Raw genomic sequence first — 20,552 nt, 5'->3', positions numbered from 1 at the left:
CTAGACCTAAATAGAGCAAAACAGTACTGTGTTGCATATTTTGTCCCACACTGTATAAGTCAGTAGAGCACACAGATGTTTCTGTAATTCCTACCGATGTATACTATGAATGCCAACTCAGAATATAAAACCTACCATAGGTCAGCACCAATCCCTGAAAAGTCTCTCCTTTTGATAGGCTAACAATGCACAAATACCATGCTGAGTTAGACATGCTCACCTGCTTAATCCACACACGTGTGAATGTTCGCGTGCACCCAGAGCAGAGCCTCTTACACTAACTGCACAGCAGTGGTCCTTATGTTAAAAGACAGACACTGGTGAGTAGCACTCTCAGTTCATTATAATTAATCAATCAATCAATCAGAGAATTGTAAGCGTGATACTCACCTGTGAGGGTCTCAAGGCGCTGGTCTCAAGTGCCGTTTAGCCGAAGAATCAGGTCTTGAGAGTCTTCCTGAAGGTGTTCAGGGACGGGGCACGTCTGATGTATATCTGGAGCTCTTTCCAGGTCTTGGCTGCGATGTAAGAAAAGGATCTTCCTCCTGCTTTGGCTCTGTGGATGCGTGGGGTTTCAGCAAGGATGAGGTTGGCTGATTGGAGGTTTCTTTTGGGTACTTGGAGGGTGACTTCGTCGATGAGGTATTGGGGTCCGGTGTTGTGTAGGGATTTGTAGGCGTGGGTGAGAATCTTGAAAGTGACTCCCTTCTCAACGGGGAGCCAGTGGAACTCTTGTATGTGTTGGCTGATGTGCTCGTGTCGAGGGGTGCCGAGGATGTGCCTGGCAGTGGTGTTCTGTATCGTCTGGAGTTTGCGGAGTAGAGATTTGTTAATGCCGGCGTAGAGGGCATTTCTGTAGTCCAGCTTGCTGGTGATGAGTGCATGGGTGACTTTCTTCCTTGACTCAGGGGGATCCATTTGAAAGTCTTGTGGAGGATGCAAAGGGTGTTGAAGCAGCTGGAGGTGATGGCGTTGACCTGTCGGATCATGGAGAGGGATGAGTCAAGTAAGATGCTGAGGTGTCTGGCATGGTCCATGGGAGTCCATGGGAGTCGGTGGGCTGTCAAGGGCGGTGGGCCTCCAGGTGTTGTCCCATGCTGATGGGGTGGTCCTGAGGACTAGAACTTTTGTCTTCTTAGTGTTGAGCTTAAGGCAGCTGTTGGTTATCCAGGCTGCAATGTCCTGCATTCCTTCCTGGAAGTTGGGTCTGGTGGTAGCGGGGTAATTGGTGTGGGAGAGGATGAGCTGGGTGTCGTCAGCATAGGATATAATGCTAAGGCCCTATTGCCGGACGATGGTGGCGAGGGGGGCTATGTAGATGTTGCAGAGGGTTGGGATGAATGGTGACTCCTGTTGGACTTCACAGTTGATTTCCGTGGGTTCGGAGAGGAAAGGCAGCAGTCTGATCCTGGTGAGGAATGATCGGATCCAGTCAAGGGCAGTTCCTTGTATGCCGGCATTGTGTAATCTGGCTATGAGTGTATGATGGGAGACAGTGTTGAATGCAGCTGATAGGTCTAGTAGAATCAAGGCTGCAGTGTGTCCTTGGTCGAGGAGGGTGTGGATGTCATCTGTGGCTGCGAGTATGGCACTTTCTGCGCTGCGGTTGCTTCAGAATCCAGATTGAGACGGGACGAGGAGGGGGTTGTCTTCGATGAACCTTGTCAGTTCTGAGTTGACTGTTTTCTCAGAGACTTTCACAGCACAGGGGATAAGCGAGATGGGCCAGTAGTTCTTGAGGTCTGTGGGAACAGCTGAGGGCTTCCTGAGCAGGGGTCTGACTTCTAAGTGTTTCCAGTCATCGGGGAAGGTGCCAGTCTCAAAGGTGATGATGATGATGCATTGTAGCTCGGGTGCGAGGGCGGTGGCAGCTCTGTGGTTGATGTGTGGTGGGCAGGGGTAGGTGGGGCCCTTGAGTGGATGCCTTTCATGGTCAAGGCGGTCTCTCCAGCCATCATCGGTGTCCAAGAGGAAATGGTGGGCTGGCTGGTGTAGCCGGAGGGCGGGCTGGCTGTGGAGTCGGGCATATGGTTGATGAAGTTGTCATAGAGGTATCTTCAGGTGGAAGAGTTCCTTGGAGTTGCTGGAGTTGGTGAGGATTTTGTTGTGGATGAAGGTTCTATTTGTGGTCCTGATTCGTTGGTGGTAGTTCATCATGGCGTTCTTGTTGGTGGTGTAGTTTCCAGGTGTCTTGCTGTTTCTCCAATTCTTCTCCAGGTGTCTGCAGGTGCATCTGGATTCTTGGAGATCGGTGGTGAACCAGGTGACTTTCCTGGGGAGCTGGTTGTCGGGGTTGCATAGCGAGAGAGTTTGTCACTAGTGGGACTGACTCACTTAGTAAAAGTAGGAAAGTGGGTAGTGCAAAAGCAAACAATCCATTTGAATTCAATGGGCTGGACCCATTTGATACACATGCTCTTTTGACAGTGGGCATTGTTCTAGAAATAAAACATCTTCATGACACAAATTAAAGAAAATGAATGCAAAGAGGTACAAATAGTTTGCTCAAGAGACCATAAATCCTTCACTTTACAGAGAATGGCAATCACCATAAACAAATTAACGTATATGTTTTCGCCATGAGTGATATCATTATCATATATACATAGCGATACTATACTGAAAACCCAAATGTTAAAAAAAAGATACCATATTTAGTTATGGTAGTAGATGAGGCTGCTGAAAAATTAATTTTCACAGAATGGGTTGAGAAATGCATACCAAATACCAACTTAGCAGGGCCATGTTTAAGGCATCCCTTGCACTTTCTGATTTGGAATGCTATGTATAAATGTTTTTCTACAGCAATTTTAGCAGAAAACCATTGACAGATTATCATCTACACAAAATAAGTGGTATACCTTTTGCAATGAGGAAAGGTCCCAATGGGACCTCTTCCACCTTGTTCATGAATGCTGTTTGGGAGTGGATAATTTACAGAAAACGGCCATCATTTAAAAACAAAGTTGTACTATATTTCAATGCAATCGCAGACTTACTGGTCTGCTGACCCTATCAGGGGGTCAGGGTACTAATGATGGCATTTGCTAGACCTGTCATCCTTGGTGTGGTCTTCCCTCAAATGTGTCTTCAACCTTCCTGTTTTCTAAATTTCGTTTTTGTTAGAAATTGAGGATTCTGGTTGGCGAAGTATTCACCCTGCCCAAGCAGGAGCCACTATCTAAGTCAGGGTAAGTCAGATACACAACCTAAATCAACCTGGTCTCACCCTCACAGAGAAGTCAGGTTGAACTTAAGAGGCAATGTGTAAAGTATTTGTGCAACACTTAAATTACAGTAATCAGTGAAAACACCACGAAAAGATTCCATACCTTTTGGACAAAATGGAGAAGACTCATCTGAGTGAAGCAAGACCAAAACAACAAAAATCAAATTAGTTGAACCTATTTAGAACTGCCCCAATAGAAATTGCACTGCCATCGAGGCAGGTTATCTTATCTTTAAATCACTTCAAAATAGCACCCCCTATTTAATTGAATCTCATTTTCAAAAATACATTCCCACTCGCAACCTGAGGTCCATGTATCTGAACCTTCTTGTCACAACCACATTACACAGACTCAGTGGCAACAGAATTTTCGTTCTTGCCCCTTGAGTCTGAAATGCCTTCCCTCTTGATATCAGATCTGCCTCCAGCCACCCTGAATTCAGGAAACTCCTAAATACTTGGCTTTTCAGATTAGCATTTCTTTAAATAGTAAGCTGCTTGCATTGTTTCTGTTACCCTACCACCATGTAACCATCCGGAGTCGAGCCTTTCAGATCTGTCTTCAGATAAGTGCAATAGTCGAATCAGCACTGCATCGGCATTAGAAGACTGCATCAGTTCCTGTCAGCGCAAACTCACTGTGATGATTTTTGCACAAAATAGTTGCAGGATCCACTTCTTAGGCCCAGGACTGGAGGGGGCTGCTCAGGAAAGGGTGGGGCTCACAGACAGCAGAGTCCAGAAGAGTTGCCACCAGTATTTTGTGACCCTGAGACTTCAGAGAACAGAAGTTAACCAACAGGCCCTTGGATAAACTTGGGTTTAAGGACATAGAGAAAAGGTCCAGTCCTTTTCACTCCCAGGCAAGAAGCAGCAGGCAGCAGGCTAACACGGCAGAGCAGGTAGAAAAGTGGCAGTCCCTCCTACAGCACAGTTATCAGGAGGCAGGAGGTCAACAGAGCGATGCAGGTAGCAAAGTGGCAAGCCATCTTACAGAACAGCAGATCTTCTTCCAGGCAGAATGTCCCTAGTTTCCGCACCTTTCTTATATGGTGGTATCAGGGGTCCAGTACTTATACCCAAATGAGCCTTTGAAGTGGGGGGACTTCAAAGAGGATATTGAAGTTCACAAGGTCTCTGCCTTTCCTTCTTTGGCCCAAGACTCACTGGGGGGTATGCAGATCTTTGGGTGGGTACAGACACAGCCCTAGTCACGTGCAAGTGTCAGCTCCTCCCTCCCAATCTATCTCAGGAAGACCGATAACCCTGGTTATGGGCCATCTGGATGCAAATGTCACATCTCCAGCTCCCTTTGTGTGACTGTCTAGATGGAATTCACAAAGCCCAGCTGTCCACCAACCCAGACGTGTATTCAGAGACAGGTAGAGGCCCCCAACCAGTATTGCGCCATGAGGTGCATTTGCAGAGTGGTGGAGAAAGGGGGTGGGGGCTCTGATCATATCTCAGAAATCATTCTGTATGGGACTTACTGTAGGCAACAGAAGAGTTTGTTGGCCTTCAGGGACCATCTTCAGCCAAGGGGACTTTATCCCCTAGCCAGTTGTGCATAAGGAGTTGACTTGCCGGTCTGGGTTTTTTGATATATTAGGGGAGGGGGGTTGCATAGACATATTTAGCTGGGGGCCCGCCCTGTTTATTTTATTTTTTAATTAAAGGGAGGGGGACCAAGCAGTCCCCTCGGGGCTGATTTCGGCCCCGGGGACTTCATCCCCCAGGTCCTGGCCATTTTTTTTTTTTTTTTTTTTAAGTAAGGGGACGTTTGGTGCATGACCACACTCTCAGGCTGATTTTGCCCTGGAAACCTCATCCATTTAGGGCCCTGCCTCTATTCTGGGAGCCCTGGTCCCACCTGGGCACTCACTCGCAAATATTGGGGACCACAGTGGGAGCCTCAAGGCCCCCACGGTTCCTGCCATCTTCCCGCCTCCTACAGGAGCCGGCAATGCTTTCACACACGGAGCTACGAAAAAAGAAGCTCCCTGTGTGTGAAACTAATTTTGCTCCACTTCCTGCAAGCGAGGGCATATATAATGCTCTCACTTGCTGGAAGCTGAGTGTTTGCTATGGATTGGCGGGTGTGATAAAGCTCCCGCCAAGCTACAGCAAACAGCTATATTCCAGGGGTGGGAACCCCGGCCCATAGCAAAAGTCGGGCCTGGGGGTGGAGCTGGTGGCCCCCAGGGCCATCTATGGCTCCGGGAGATGGAGGCTGTGTGCCCACCTCCTTTCTAATTTGTAAGGCCTGCCCCGAGTAGGTGGTATTCCCCCAGGCCAAGAACGGTCCAGGAAGGAGGCAATGCGGCCCCCCCAAATATTTGTAAAGAAATGCTCTGGGAGGTGGTGGCCCCTGAAGACCCCCGTAATAATATATTATCTCTGGGGAGATGGTGGTTCCCGGGTCCAGGGGGGTCAAAGTGGCCGCCCATAATAAAATATTAGCCCCGGGGAGGTAGTGGTCCCCCGGGCACAGGAGTTTCAAGAGTCCCCCCAGTTTCTTCCTGACATGTGACCCCAAGAAGGCGGTGGTCCCCAGGGTCTGGGGGGTCCAAAAGGCCCGCTTTTAAATTAATGGAGGTGGTGGTCCCCAGACATTAATAAGCCACAGGAGGGGAGCCTGTCTGCCCCTCTCCCTCATTGTCAATAATGTCCCCGGGCACTGGCCCAGCCTGGGGCTGATAACTAATAAAGCAGGAGAACCCTGCAGTTCTCCTTTTTGTATATTTTTGGAAGGATCTGTGGATGCTTTGTTGACCCTGCAGATTGCCTGTGAGACACCCGCAAGAGGTCTAGGGAGGCAGGGTATTTTTTCCCTGCCTTCTTTTCTTTTTTCTTAATGTATTTGCTGGGACTCGGCTCAAGCCAAGTCCCAAGATCTCTGCCAACACTTCCTGGTTTGAAGTGTTGGTAGCCAATCAGATTACAGCATAGTGACTGTTCTGCGGATGACATGCATCCCTAGACATACACATTTGTTTTAAGATGAATATCTCTAAAACTACCAAATAAATTTACCCCAAATCACAAAAAGCATGATCTGAATATCAACATCTAGATTCCTGCCAAATTTGGTGTAATTCTGTCCAGTGGTTTTGGCTGTAGTCGTGTATAAATGTCTTATGAAAATTAACACCTTTTTTCTCAGCCCCCGCTTGATGGATTACCATGAAACTTTCCAGACAGCACCTGAAGTATCGGTCACATTATTATGAAATATTTCATGGAGATTCTTTAACCGGCACCAAAGATATAGGCACCTGAAAATCAACTTTTTAATAGAAACTAGGTCCTAAATATAACTATCTACTATGCACTTATATCTATATATATATATATATATATATATATATATACATATATATATATATATTACCTACTGGCGGTCGCCAGTAGGTAGTTATAGTTAGGACCACGTTTCCATACATTCCAACATTCTATTTTGAATAACTTTGGCGCCGGTCGACGAATCCTCGCGAATTTCCCAAAATAGGTGGGGCGCTACGCTCCGCTCCTACCCTGAAAGTCTCGGGGGGATTCGTCAAGCGGGGGCTGAGATAAAAGGGGGGTCCCAAAACGCGTTTTTCCCATGCATTTTTCCATAGGACCTTTAGAACGAGCTACAGCCAGAACGGCTGAACAGAATTACTTGAAATTTGGCAGAGAGGTAGTCCTCAGGTCAAGGAAGTGCCTTTTGTAGGTTTGGTGTAAATCTGTTCAGTAGATTCTGAGAAAATAGCCTTTAAATCAATATATATATCTGAGCCCGCTTACGGTACGCTTACCGTACGCTTACGGTAAGCGTACGGCGGCGTGCGCGAGCGCGATTCTGATTGGCTCTTAGATCTTAGTAAACATTCGAATCGGTCGAAACCAGGAAGCGGCGGCCGCCATTTTGTGTATTTCACTCTGAAAAAAAAGAGTGAAAACAAGGAAAGGGGGCAATGAGGAGAGTTACAGACCCCCTAACATTTGTAAGGGGGTCAAAGAAGGACAGAAAAGTACAAAAAAAACATTTATTGATTTAAAAAAAAATCACGGGGTACGCGTACGGTAAGCTTACGGTAAGCGTACGGTAAAAAAAAAAAAAAAAAGATAAATGAAAAGCAGATTTAAGAGTTTAGAAATTAGGGAGCTCTAAAAAGAGCTGTTGTGTTTATGAAGTCATTTTTTTAGTGGTACCTACAAGTAAGTACCGATGCAGAGTCTAAGGTTCAAGAGGAAGACTCTGTTCCCTTCATCATTGAAGTGCACACCATCTCCTCTATAAATGTCTTGCATGTCATAACGCAAGTTGTTGTGGTAAATGGCACCCATACCATAGTCACGAAGGAAAGCAGAAACAGATTTGTTGACGTGCTTTCTTGCTTTGTCAATCTGTGGACAGAAATGATTGGACCAGTTCCATTTTTGCCTTTGGCATATGTTGGAAAACACAAAGGCAGTTTTAGGGAAAAGTGAAAACAGTTGTGCAAAGGTGTCCTTCATAAGCATTTTCAGACCTACCCCAGTCAAAGTGCCTAGGTCATTGCCACCACAGTGCACTATTATGAGGTCAGGGTGTTGGATTTGAATGAAGGATTTCACCAATGGCATCAATTGGTGCCACTTTAACCCTCTCTGACCAATCCATTTAATGTCTACATTTGGCAAAGCAAGGTCTCTCACCATATCTGTTTTCTCTGCAAACTTTTCACTCCAGAAGACATAGCTGTGCCCTACAATCCAGACTGTGAACATCTTCAAAGGAGAACTGGATGCACTCAGGAGGTGTCTTTCAGTAGAATGGCAATAAGAAAAGAAAGACAGTTTGGAAATGGAGGCATACATATTTTTTTAAAACAAAAAGAACTGATTGGCTGTTTCATACCATTCTAGAATAAAAACTAGGCTGTATGTGAAAATTAATAGAAGCATGTTTTGTATTGGTACAAAAAAATGTGTAACCAAAGAACAGTACTATGGATTTGCTGTAAGGTTTGAAAAGTCAAGCACTCTTGCTCTGTGGAATTGAAACATTGTGTGTCGAACTTCTGACCTAACTGCACACAGCAGTGTTCCATGAGCTGTTGCTATGGTAGCAGGCAGAAGTCAAGTTGGGGGAAGGGTACTAGGCAGAAGTCAAGTTGGGGGCAGGGTACTTTTGGAAAAGGGTTGGTTTTCAACCAATAGAAATGTGTGAATACATGTGAAAAAAAGGGGGAAGCACTGAGATTTGAAACTTACATGTATATGTGTGGAAAAATAGAGGGAAAGTTTGCCATTATCTGGTTCTGCTGAGAGGAGAGAGGTGAACAGAACAGAGATCCTGGCTCTGATAATCTGCTGTTTGAGTGTCACATTTCTTTCACAACTAACTAATTTTAAAGGTGAGTTTACAGTTTGAGAGGGGATGTATGTGGTAACTTAAGAAATGAATAATAGAAATGGGAATTGTTTTTGTTGTAGTTACACATGGTGGTTTCATAATGTGTCAGTGTGTAAAAGTGATTTACACTTGCCCCGAAAAAAAAAAAGAGCAGTAAGTGTGCTTTCAAATTGGCAAAGAAATTTCGTTTTGGCACTAATGTGAAAACATGACTCTGTGTGCATAGAAGAATTATAGGCAGAGATTTATTGCGTCTTGCTCTGGTGATTTCACAGTTGCATTAGATGGAAAGGGGGAGCGAATTTTTGGGGGAAGAAGCAGAGGCTTAGCACACACCCATGTCCTTGCCGTGTATAGTCATGCACAGTATTTACAAGCGAGTGGGGTTTTCAGGTTTCAGTCTGTAATGCAAATACATTCAGCATCACTAAGGCTGGTTGCCCTTGGTGGAGTGTAGGCAGTCACAGAGAATGCACATGGTGGTGGTCTGAAAAAAAAACAGCTTGGACACGTGCAATTAAATAAATCAAAAATAGTGGTTTCATAATGTGTCAGTCTGTAAAAGTGATTTCAAATTGTAAAAAGAGATTTTCACTTGGCCCGAAAAAAAAGAGCAGTAAGTGTGCTTTCAAATTGGCAAAGAAATTTCGTTTTGGCACTAATGTGAAAACATGACTCTGTGTGCATAGAAGAATTATAGGCAGAGATTTATTGCGTCTTGCTCTGGTGATTTCACAGTTGCATTAGATGGAAAGGGGGAGCGAATTTTTGGGGGAAGAAGCAGAGTCTTAGCACACACCCATGTGCTTGCCGTGTATAGTCATGCACAGTATTTAGAAGCCAGTGGGGTTTTCAGGTTTAAGTCTGTAATGCAAATACATTCAGCATCACTAAGGCTGGTTGCCCTTGCTGGAGTGTAGGCAGTCACAGAGAATGCACATGGTGTTGGTCTGAAAAAAAAACAGCTTGGACACGTCCAATTAAATAAATCAAAAATAGTGGTTTCATAATGTGTCAGTCTGTAAAAGTGATTTCCAATTGTAAAAAGTGATTTTCACTTGCCCCGAAAAAAAAAAGAGCAGTAAGTGTGCTTTAAAAATGGCAAAGAAATTTCGTTTTGGCACTAATGTGAAAACATGACTCTGTGTGCATAGAAGAATTATAGGCAGAGATTTATTGCGTCTTGCTCTGGTGATTTCACAGTTGCATTAGATGGAAAGGGGGAGCGAATTTTTGGGGGAAGAAGCAGAGGCTTAGCACACACCCATGTCCTTGCCGTGTATAGTCATGCACAGTATTTACAAGCCAGTGGGGTTTTCAGGTTTAAGTCTGTAATGCAAATACATTCAGCATCACTAAGGCTGGTTGCCCTTGGTGGAGTGTAGGCAGTCACAGAGAATGCACATGGTGGTGGTCTGAAAAAAAAACAGCTTGGACACGTGCAATTAAATAAATCAAAAATAGTGGTTTCATAATGTGTCAGTCTGTAAAAGTGATTTCAAATTGTAAAAAGAGATTTTCACTTGGCCCGAAAAAAAAAAGAGCAGTAAGTGTGCTTTCAAATTGGCAAAGAAATTTCGTTGTGGGACTAATGTGAAAACATGACTCTGTGTGCATAGAAGAATTATAGGCAGAGATTTATTGCGTCTTGCTCTGGTGATTTCACAGTTGCATTAGATGGAAAGGGGGAGCGAATTATTGGGGGAAGAAGCAGAGGCTTAGCACACACCCATGTCCTTGCCGTGTATAGTCATGCACAGTATTTACAAGCCAGTGGGGTTTTCAGGTTTAAGTCTGTAATGCAAATACATTCAGCATCACTAAGGCTGGTTGCCCTTGCTGGAGTGTAGGCAGTCACAGAGAATGCACATGGTGGTGGTCTGAAAAAAAAACAGCTTGGACACGTGCAATTAAATAAATCAAAAATAGTGGTTTCATAATGTGTCAGTCTGTAAAAGTGATTTCCAATTGTAAAAAGTGATTTTCACTTGCCCCGAAAAAAAAAGAGCAGTAAGTGTGCTTTGAAATTGGCAAAGAAATTTCGTTTTGGCACTAATGTGAAAACATGACTCTGTGTGCATAGAAGAATTATAGGCAGAGATTTATTGCGTCTTGCTCTGGTGATTTCACAGTTGCATTAGATGGAAAGGGGGAGCGAATTTTTGGGGGAAGAAGCAGAGGCTTAGCACACACCCATGTCCTTGCCGTGTATAGTCATGCACAGTATTTACAAGCCAGTGGGGTTTTCAGGTTTAAGTCTGTAATGCAAATACATTCAGCATCACTAAGGCTGGTTGCCCTTGCTGGAGTGTAGGCAGTCACAGAGAATGCACATGGTGGTGGTCTGAAAAAAAAGCAGCTTGGACACGTGCAATTAAATAAATCAAAAATAGTGGTTTCATAATGTGTCAGTCTGTAAAAGTGATTTCAAATTGTAAAAAGAGATTTTCACTTGGCCCGAAAAAAAAAGAGCAGTAAGTGTGCTTTCAAATTGGCAAAGAAATTTCGTTTTGGCACTAATGTGAAAACATGACTCTGTGTGCATAGAAGAATTATAGGCAGAGATTTATTGCGTCTTGCTCTGGTGATTTCACAGTTGCATTAGATGGAAAGGGGGAGCGAATTTTTGGGGGAAGAAGCAGAGGCTTAGCACACACCCATGTCCTTGCCGTGTATAGTCATGCACTGTATTTACAAGCCAGTGGGGTTTTCAGGTTTAAGTCTGTAATGCAAATACATTCAGCATCACTAAGGCTGGTTGCCCTTGGTGGAGTGTAGGCAGTCACAGAGAATGCACATGGTGGTGGTCTGAAAAAAAAACAGCTTGGACACGTGCAATTAAATAAATCAAAAATAGTGGTTTCATAATGTGTCAGTCTGTAAAAGTGATTTCAAATTGTAAAAAGAGATTTTCACTTGGCCCGAAAAAAAAAGAGCAGTAAGTGTGCTTTCAAATTGGCAAAGAAATTTCGTTTTGGCACTAATGTGAAAACATGACTCTGTGTGCATAGAAGAATTATAGGCAGAGATTTATTGCGTCTTGCTCTGGTGATTTCACAGTTGCATTAGATGGAAAGGGGGAGCGAATTTTTGGGGGAAGAAGCAGAGGCTTAGCACACACCCATGTCCTTGCCGTGTATAGTCATGCACAGTATTTACAAGCCAGTGGGGTTTTCAGGTTTAAGTCTGTAATGCAAATACATTCAGCATCACTAAGGCTGGTTGCCCTTGGTGGAGTGTAGGCAGTCACAGAGAATGCACATGGTGTTGGTCTGAAAAAAAAACAGCTTGGACACGTCCAATTAAATAAATCAAAAATAGTGGTTTCATAATGTGTCAGTCTGTAAAAGTGATTTCAAATTGTAAAAAGAGATTTTCACTTGGCCCGAAAAAAAAAGAGCAGTAAGTGTGCTTTCAAATTGGCAAAGAAATTTCGTTTTGGCACTAATGTGAAAACATGACTCTGTGTGCATAGAAGAATTATAGGCAGAGATTTATTGCGTCTTGCTCTGGTGATTTCACAGTTGCATTAGATGGAAAGGGGGAGCGAATTTTTGGGGGAAGAAGCAGAGTCTTAGCACACACCCATGTGCTTGCCGTGTATAGTCATGCACAGTATTTAGAAGCCAGTGGGGTTTTCAGGTTTAAGTCTGTAATGCAAATACATTCAGCATCACTAAGGCTGGTTGCCCTTGCTGGAGTGTAGGCAGTCACAGAGAATGCACATGGTGTTGGTCTGAAAAAAAAACAGCTTGGACACGTCCAATTAAATAAATCAAAAATAGTGGTTTCATAATGTGTCAGTCTGTAAAAGTGATTTCCAATTGTAAAAAGTGATTTTCACTTGCCCCGAAAAAAAAAAGAGCAGTAAGTGTGCTTTAAAAATGGCAAAGAAATTTCGTTTTGGCACTAATGTGAAAACATGACTCTGTGTGCATAGAAGAATTATAGGCAGAGATTTATTGCGTCTTGCTCTGGTGATTTCACAGTTGCATTAGATGGAAAGGGGGAGCGAATTTTTGGGGGAAGAAGCAGAGGCTTAGCACACACCCATGTCCTTGCCGTGTATAGTCATGCACAGTATTTACAAGCCAGTGGGGTTTTCAGGTTTAAGTCTGTAATGCAAATACATTCAGCATCACTAAGGCTGGTTGCCCTTGGTGGAGTGTAGGCAGTCACAGAGAATGCACATGGTGGTGGTCTGAAAAAAAAACAGCTTGGACACGTGCAATTAAATAAATCAAAAATAGTGGTTTCATAATGTGTCAGTCTGTAAAAGTGATTTCAAATTGTAAAAAGAGATTTTCACTTGGCCCGAAAAAAAAAAGAGCAGTAAGTGTGCTTTCAAATTGGCAAAGAAATTTCGTTGTGGGACTAATGTGAAAACATGACTCTGTGTGCATAGAAGAATTATAGGCAGAGATTTATTGCGTCTTGCTCTGGTGATTTCACAGTTGCATTAGATGGAAAGGGGGAGCGAATTATTGGGGGAAGAAGCAGAGGCTTAGCACACACCCATGTCCTTGCCGTGTATAGTCATGCACAGTATTTACAAGCCAGTGGGGTTTTCAGGTTTAAGTCTGTAATGCAAATACATTCAGCATCACTAAGGCTGGTTGCCCTTGGTGGAGTGTAGGCAGTCACAGAGAATGCACATGGTGGTGGTCTGAAAAAAAAACAGCTTGGACACGTGCAATTAAATAAATCAAAAATAGTGGTTTCATAATGTGTCAGTCTGTAAAAGTGATTTCAAATTGTAAAAAGAGATTTTCACTTGGCCCGAAAAAAAAAGAGCAGTAAGTGTGCTTTCAAATTGGCAAAGAAATTTCGTTTTGGCACTAATGTGAAAACATGACTCTGTGTGCATAGAAGAATTATAGGCAGAGATTTATTGCGTCTTGCTCTGGTGATTTCACAGTTGCATTAGATGGAAAGGGGGAGCGAATTTTTGGGGGAAGAAGCAGAGGCTTAGCACACACCCATGTCCTTGCCGTGTATAGTCATGCACAGTATTTACAAGCCAGTGGGGTTTTCAGGTTTAAGTCTGTAATGCAAATACATTCAGCATCACTAAGGCTGGTTGCCCTTGGTGGAGTGTAGGCAGTCACAGAGAATGCACATGGTGTTGGTCTGAAAAAAAAACAGCTTGGACACGTCCAATTAAATAAATCAAAAATAGTGGTTTCATAATGTGTCAGTCTGTAAAAGTGATTTCAAATTGTAAAAAGAGATTTTCACTTGGCCCGAAAAAAAAAGAGCAGTAAGTGTGCTTTCAAATTGGCAAAGAAATTTCGTTTTGGCACTAATGTGAAAACATGACTCTGTGTGCATAGAAGAATTATAGGCAGAGATTTATTGCGTCTTGCTCTGGTGATTTCACAGTTGCATTAGATGGAAAGGGGGAGCGAATTTTTGGGGGAAGAAGCAGAGTCTTAGCACACACCCATGTGCTTGCCGTGTATAGTCATGCACAGTATTTAGAAGCCAGTGGGGTTTTCAGGTTTAAGTCTGTAATGCAAATACATTCTGCATCACTAAGGCTGGTTGCCCTTGTTGGAGTGTAGGCAGTCACAGAGAATGCACATGGTGTTGGTCTGAAAAAAAACAGCTTGGACACGTCCAATTAAATAAATCAAAAATAGTGGTTTCATAATGTGTCAGTCTGTAAAAGTGATTTCCAATTGTAAAAAGTGATTTTCACTTGCCCCGAAAAAAAAAAGAGCAGTAAGTGTGCTTTAAAAATGGCAAAGAAATTTCGTTTTGGCACTAATGTGAAAACATGACTCTGTGTGCATAGAAGAATTATAGGCAGAGATTTATTGCGTCTTGCTCTGGTGATTTCACAGTTGCATTAGATGGAAAGGGGGAGCGAATTTTTGGGGGAAGAAGCAGAGGCTTAGCACACACCCATGTCCTTGCCGTGTATAGTCATGCACAGTATTTACAAGCCAGTGGGGTTTTCAGGTTTAAGTCTGTAATGCAAATACATTCAGCATCACTAAGGCTGGTTGCCCTTGGTGGAGTGTAGGCAGTCACAGAGAATGCACATGGTGGTGGTCTGAAAAAAAAACAGCTTGGACACGTGCAATTAAATAAATCAAAAATAGTGGTTTCATAATGTGTCAGTCTGTAAAAGTGATTTCAAATTGTAAAAAGAGATTTTCACTTGGCCCGAAAAAAAAAAGAGCAGTAAGTGTGCTTTCAAATTGGCAAAGAAATTTCGTTGTGGGACTAATGTGAAAACATGACTCTGTGTGCATAGAAGAATTATAGGCAGAGATTTATTGCGTCTTGCTCTGGTGATTTCACAGTTGCATTAGATGGAAAGGGGGAGCGAATTATTGGGGGAAGAAGCAGAGGCTTAGCACACACCCATGTCCTTGCCGTGTATAGTCATGCACAGTATTTACAAGCCAGTGGGGTTTTCAGGTTTAAGTCTGTAATGCAAATACATTCAGCATCACTAAGGCTGGTTGCCCTTGGTGGAGTGTAGGCAGTCACAGAGAATGCACATGGTGGTGGTCTGAAAAAAAAACAGCTTGGACACGTGCAATTAAATAAATCAAAAATAGTGGTTTCATAATGTGTCAGTCTGTAAAAGTGATTTCAAATTGTAAAAAGAGATTTTCACTTGGCCCGAAAAAAAAGAGCAGTAAGTGTGCTTTCAAATTGGCAAAGAAATTTCGTTTTGGCACTAATGTGAAAACATGACTCTGTGTGCATAGAAGAATTATAGGCAGAGATTTATTGCGTCTTGCTCCGGTGATTTCACAGTTGCATTAGATGGAAAGGGGGAGCGAATTTTTGGGGGAAGAAGCAGAGGCTTAGCACACACCCATGTCCTTGCCGTGTATAGTCATGCACAGTATTTACAAGCCAGTGGGGTTTTCAGGTTTAAGTCTGTAATGCAAATACATTCAGCATCACTAAGGCTGGTTGCCCTTGGTGGAGTGTAGGCAGTCACAGAGAATGCACATGGTGTTGGTCTGAAAAAAAAACAGCTTGGACACGTCCAATTAAATAAATCAAAAATAGTGGTTTCATAATGTGTCAGTCTGTAAAAGTGATTTCAAATTGTAAAAAGAGATTTTCACTTGGCCCGAAAAAAAAAGAGCAGTAAGTGTGCTTTCAAATTGGCAAAGAAATTTCGTTTTGGCACTAATGTGAAAACATGACTCTGTGTGCATAGAAGAATTATAGGCAGAGATTTATTGCGTCTTGCTCTGGTGATTTCACAGTTGCATTAGATGGAAAGGGGGAGCGAATTTTTGGGGGAAGAAGCAGAGTCTTAGCACACACCCATGTGCTTGCCGTGTATAGTCATGCACAGTATTTAGAAGCCAGTGGGGTTTTCAGGTTTAAGTCTGTAATGCAAATACATTCTGCATCACTAAGGCTGGTTGCCCTTGCTGGAGTGTAGGCAGTCACAGAGAATGCACATGGTGTTGGTCTGAAAAAAAAACAGCTTGGACACGTCCAATTAAATAAATCAAAAATAGTGGTTTCATAATGTGTCAGTCTGTAAAAGTGATTTCCAATTGTAAAAAGTGATTTTCACTTGCCCCGAAAAAAAAAAGAGCAGTAAGTGTGCTTTAAAAATGGCAAAGAAATTTCGTTTTGGCACTAATGTGAAAACATGACTCTGTGTGCATAGAAGAATTATAGGCAGAGATGTATTGCGTCTTGCTCTGGTGATTTCACAGTTGCATTAGATGGAAAGGGGGAGCGAATTTTTGGGGGAAGAAGCAGAGGCTTAGCACACACCCATGTCCTTGCCGTGTATAGTCATGCACAGTATTTACAAGCCAGTGGGGTTTTCAGGTTTAAGTCTGTAATGCAAATACATTCAGCATCACTAAGGCTGGTTGCCCTTGGTGGAGTGTAGGCAGTCACAGAGAATGCACATGGTGGTGGTCTGAAAAAAAAACAGCTTGGACACGTGCAATTAAATAAATCAAAAATAGTGGTTTCATAATGTGTCAGTCTGTAAAAGTGATTTCAAATTGTAAAAAGAGATTTTCACTTGGCCCGAAAAAAAAAAGAGCAGTAAGTGTGCTTTCAAATTGGCAAAGAAATTTCGTTGTGGGACTAATGTGAAAACATGACTCTGTGTGCATAGAAGAATTATAGGCAGAGATTTATTGCGTCTTGCTCTGGTGATTTCACAGTTGCATTAGATGGAAAGGGGGAGCGAATTATTGGGGGAAGAAGCAGAGGCTTAGCACACACCCATGTCCTTGCCGTGTATAGTCATGCACAGTATTTACAAGCCAGTGGGGTTTTCAGGTTTAAGTCTGTAATGCAAATACATTCAGCATCACTAAGGCTGGTTGCCCTTGCTGGAGTGTAGGCAGTCACAGAGAATGCACATGGTGGTGGTCTGAAAAAAAAACAGCTTGGACACGTGCAATTAAATAAATCAAAAATAGTGGTTTCATAATGTGTCAGTCTGTAAAAGTGATTTCAAATTGTAAAAAGAGATTTTCACTTGGCCCGAAAAAAAAAGAGCAGTAAGTGTGCTTTGAAATTGGCAAAGAAATTTCGTTTTGGCACTAATGTGAAAACATGACTCTGTGTGCATAGAAGAATTATAGGCAGAGATTTATTGCGTCTTGCTCTGGTGATTTCACAGTTGCATTAGATGGAAAGGGGGAGCGAATTATTGGGGGAAGAAGCAGAGGCTTAGCACACACCCATGTCCTTGCCGTGTATAGTCATGCACAGTATTTACAAGCCAGTGGGGTTTTCAGGTTTAAGTCTGTAATGCAAATACATTCAGCATCACTAAGGCTGGTTGCCCTTGCTGGAGTGTAGGCAGTCACAGAGAATGCACATGGTGGTGGTCTGAAAAAAAAGCAGCTTGGACACGTGCAATTAAATAAATCAAAAATAGTGGTTTCATAATGTGTCAGTCTGTAAAAGTGATTTCAAATTGTAAAAAGAGATTTTCACTTGGCCCGAAAAAAAAAGAGCAGTAAGTGTGCTTTCAAATTGGCAAAGAAATTTCGTTTTGGCACTAATGTGAAAACATGACTCTGTGTGCATAGAAGAATTATAGGCAGAGATTTATTGCGTCTTGCTCTGGTGATTTCACAGTTGCATTAGATGGAAAGGGGGAGCGAATTTTTGGGGGAAGAAGCAGAGGCTTAGCACACACCCATGTCCTTGCCGTGTATAGTCATGCACAGTATTTACAAGCCAGTGGGGTTTTCAGGTTTAAGTCTGTAATGCAAATACATTCAGCATCACTAAGGCTGGTTGCCCTTGCTGGAGTGTAGGCAGTCACAGAGAATGCACATGGTGTTGGTCTGAAAAAAAAACAGCTTGGACACGTCCAATTAAATAAATCAAAAATAGTGGTTTCATAATGTGTCAGTCTGTAAAAGTGATTTCCAATTGTAAAAAGTGATTTTCACTTGCCCCGAAAAAAAAAAGAGCAGTAAGTGTGCTTTAAAAATGGCAAAGAAATTTCGTTTTGGCACTAATGTGAAAACATGACTCTGTGTGCATAGAAGAATTATAGGCAGAGATTTATTGCGTCTTGCTCTGGTGATTTCACAGTTGCATTAGATGGAAAGGGGGAGCGAATTTTTGGGGGAAGAAGCAGAGGCTTAGCACACACCCATGTCCTTGCCGTGTATAGTCATGCACAGTATTTACAAGCCAGTGGGGTTTTCAGGTTTAAGTCTGTAATGCAAATACATTCAGCATCACTAAGGCTGGTTGCCCTTGCTGGAGTGTAGGCAGTCACAGAGAATACACATGGTGGTGGTCTGAAAAAACAGCTTGGACACGTGCAATTAAATAAATCAAAAATAGTGGTTTCATAATGTGTCAATCTGTAAAAGTGATTTCAAATTGTAAAAAGAGATTTTCACTTGGCCCGAAAAAAAAAGAGCAGTAAGTGTGCTTTCAAATTGGCAAAGAAATTTCGTTTTGGGACTAATGTGAAAACATGACTCTGTGTGCATAGAAGAATTATAGGCAGAGATTTATTGCGTCTTGCTCTGGTGATTTCACAGTTGCATTAGATGGAAAGGGGGAGCGAATTATTGGGGGAAGAAGCAGAGGCTTAGCACACACCCATGTCCTTGCCGTGTATAGTCATGCACAGTATTTACAAGCCAGTGGGGTTTTCAGGTTTAAGTCTGTAATGCAAATACATTCAGCATCACTAAGGCTGGTTGCCCTTGGTGGAGTGTAGCACTGTGGACATGGGCTTTTTAAAAAATCTGAAAAGTGGTTTCATAATGTGACAGTTTGTAAAAGAGATTTTCACTTGCCCAAAAAAAAGAGCAGTTTGTGTGCATTCAAATTGGCAAAGAAATTTCGTTTTGTGACTATTGTGAAAAGAAATGTAGTAATATATTTAAATACAATAACAGATTTTTTTTTTAGTTTTTTTCAGGTATTGCTGAAGAACAGTGAACAAAATTTAAGATGCCTACAAAATCTCGAGTTCAAAAAACGCTAAAAAAAAAACTATATTTGAAGACAACTGGAGGACCAAAGTTAGTAGAAGATGCTGATGTTGGGAAAAAGAAAAAATCTTCTGGTAAGCAAAAAAAACAATTCCTAAACAAAATATTTAAAACAAAGAAAAATGTACAAAATGTCTGTTCTCGGAAAAATGTAACAAAACATAGAGAACAGCAAAAAATTGAGAATTTAGTTAATGCAAATATACCTTCTGCAATTGAAAAGTTTAACATAAACAGAAAAACAGCATTTAAAGAGATACGTAGAAAAATGTTTCAGAGAAGAGTTATGTCCAATTTGATAAAGGATATAAAGAAATATAAGCAAAAGGCTAAATATTACAAGAGAAAAAAAGAAATTGAAGCCATTGCAGCAAAAGCATTAGAATTAAAAAGGAAACTATTCATATTAATTTTGAATAGGATGCGTACATTAGACAAAATGGTTAATGTACTGAAATCACATAGCAAAAGGAAAAGAGTAGTGAACAGAACAAACTTTTGTAAAGTGTTTTTAGGCAAGTGGATGCATAGTTCAAGTAGTGAACCTTTTTTTAATGAAGAAAGCTATTTTCAAAGTAATAGTTTGCTGCATGCAGTTGACACCAGAGGTCGTTCATACGAAGTAAAAAATGGTTGCATAATGGAGAAGGAGATAATGGTTCCAAGAGATGAGGTACAAGTGATGGCAGATGAGGCAATGGGGAGACGTCCTAAAGCCCCAGTGTACACTTGGAATTGTAGTAGTATTTGCACTGTGCGTCAGGAATCTATTGACAGATTTCGAGAGTTTCTAAGAGAATATAGTAAAAAAAGTGTAAAACAAAAGATTAAGGTGCTTCAAAGTCTGGATCCATGCAGAGTGAGAGAGAATACTGGTTTGCAGGGTCATTCTCTTGCTTGTCTATCTAGAAAAGTGTGCAATAGTGTTTTCCATCATTTTAGGATGCTGGCTGTTCATCATACTGAAATGAGAAAGTTTGTGAGACGGTTGTATTTTGCCAAAAGTCCAGCAATAAAGTTAAATGAATTGAATAGGGCTCTGTTCCGAGGAACGGTATCAGATGTAGAGAAGGTTGTTGATGAAATTCAGTTTTGTTACTTTGGTCCTGAACAAAACAGTGCAGAGAAGGACACAGTAAATGAGGAAGAAGTGGAAGAGAATGTAGAACCCTCTGTAAGTAACACATTTAATGATCACATAACAAAATTTGCAATAGTCTCTAATGAAAGACCAAATTTTACTTGTATTTGTTGCCGCAGAACTCATTATAGAAAACAAACTAGGAATGTTGATCTCTACAGAAAGAGTGAAAATGAAGATAATTATAAGTGGAAGGATTTTGCCACATATATATTTCTAGAAAATTGTTTTGAATTGGGTGAAGATCAGCGTATTTGTAAATACTGTTATAACAAGTTAGAGGAAAATAGAATGCCGACCAGAGCTGTACATAATAAT

This window comes from Triturus cristatus, chromosome 2_2 (assembly GCF_964204655.1).
Source record: "Triturus cristatus chromosome 2_2, aTriCri1.1, whole genome shotgun sequence".
NCBI classification, from domain to species: Eukaryota; Metazoa; Chordata; class Amphibia; order Caudata; family Salamandridae; genus Triturus; species Triturus cristatus.
This window is presented reverse-complemented; position numbering follows the sequence as displayed.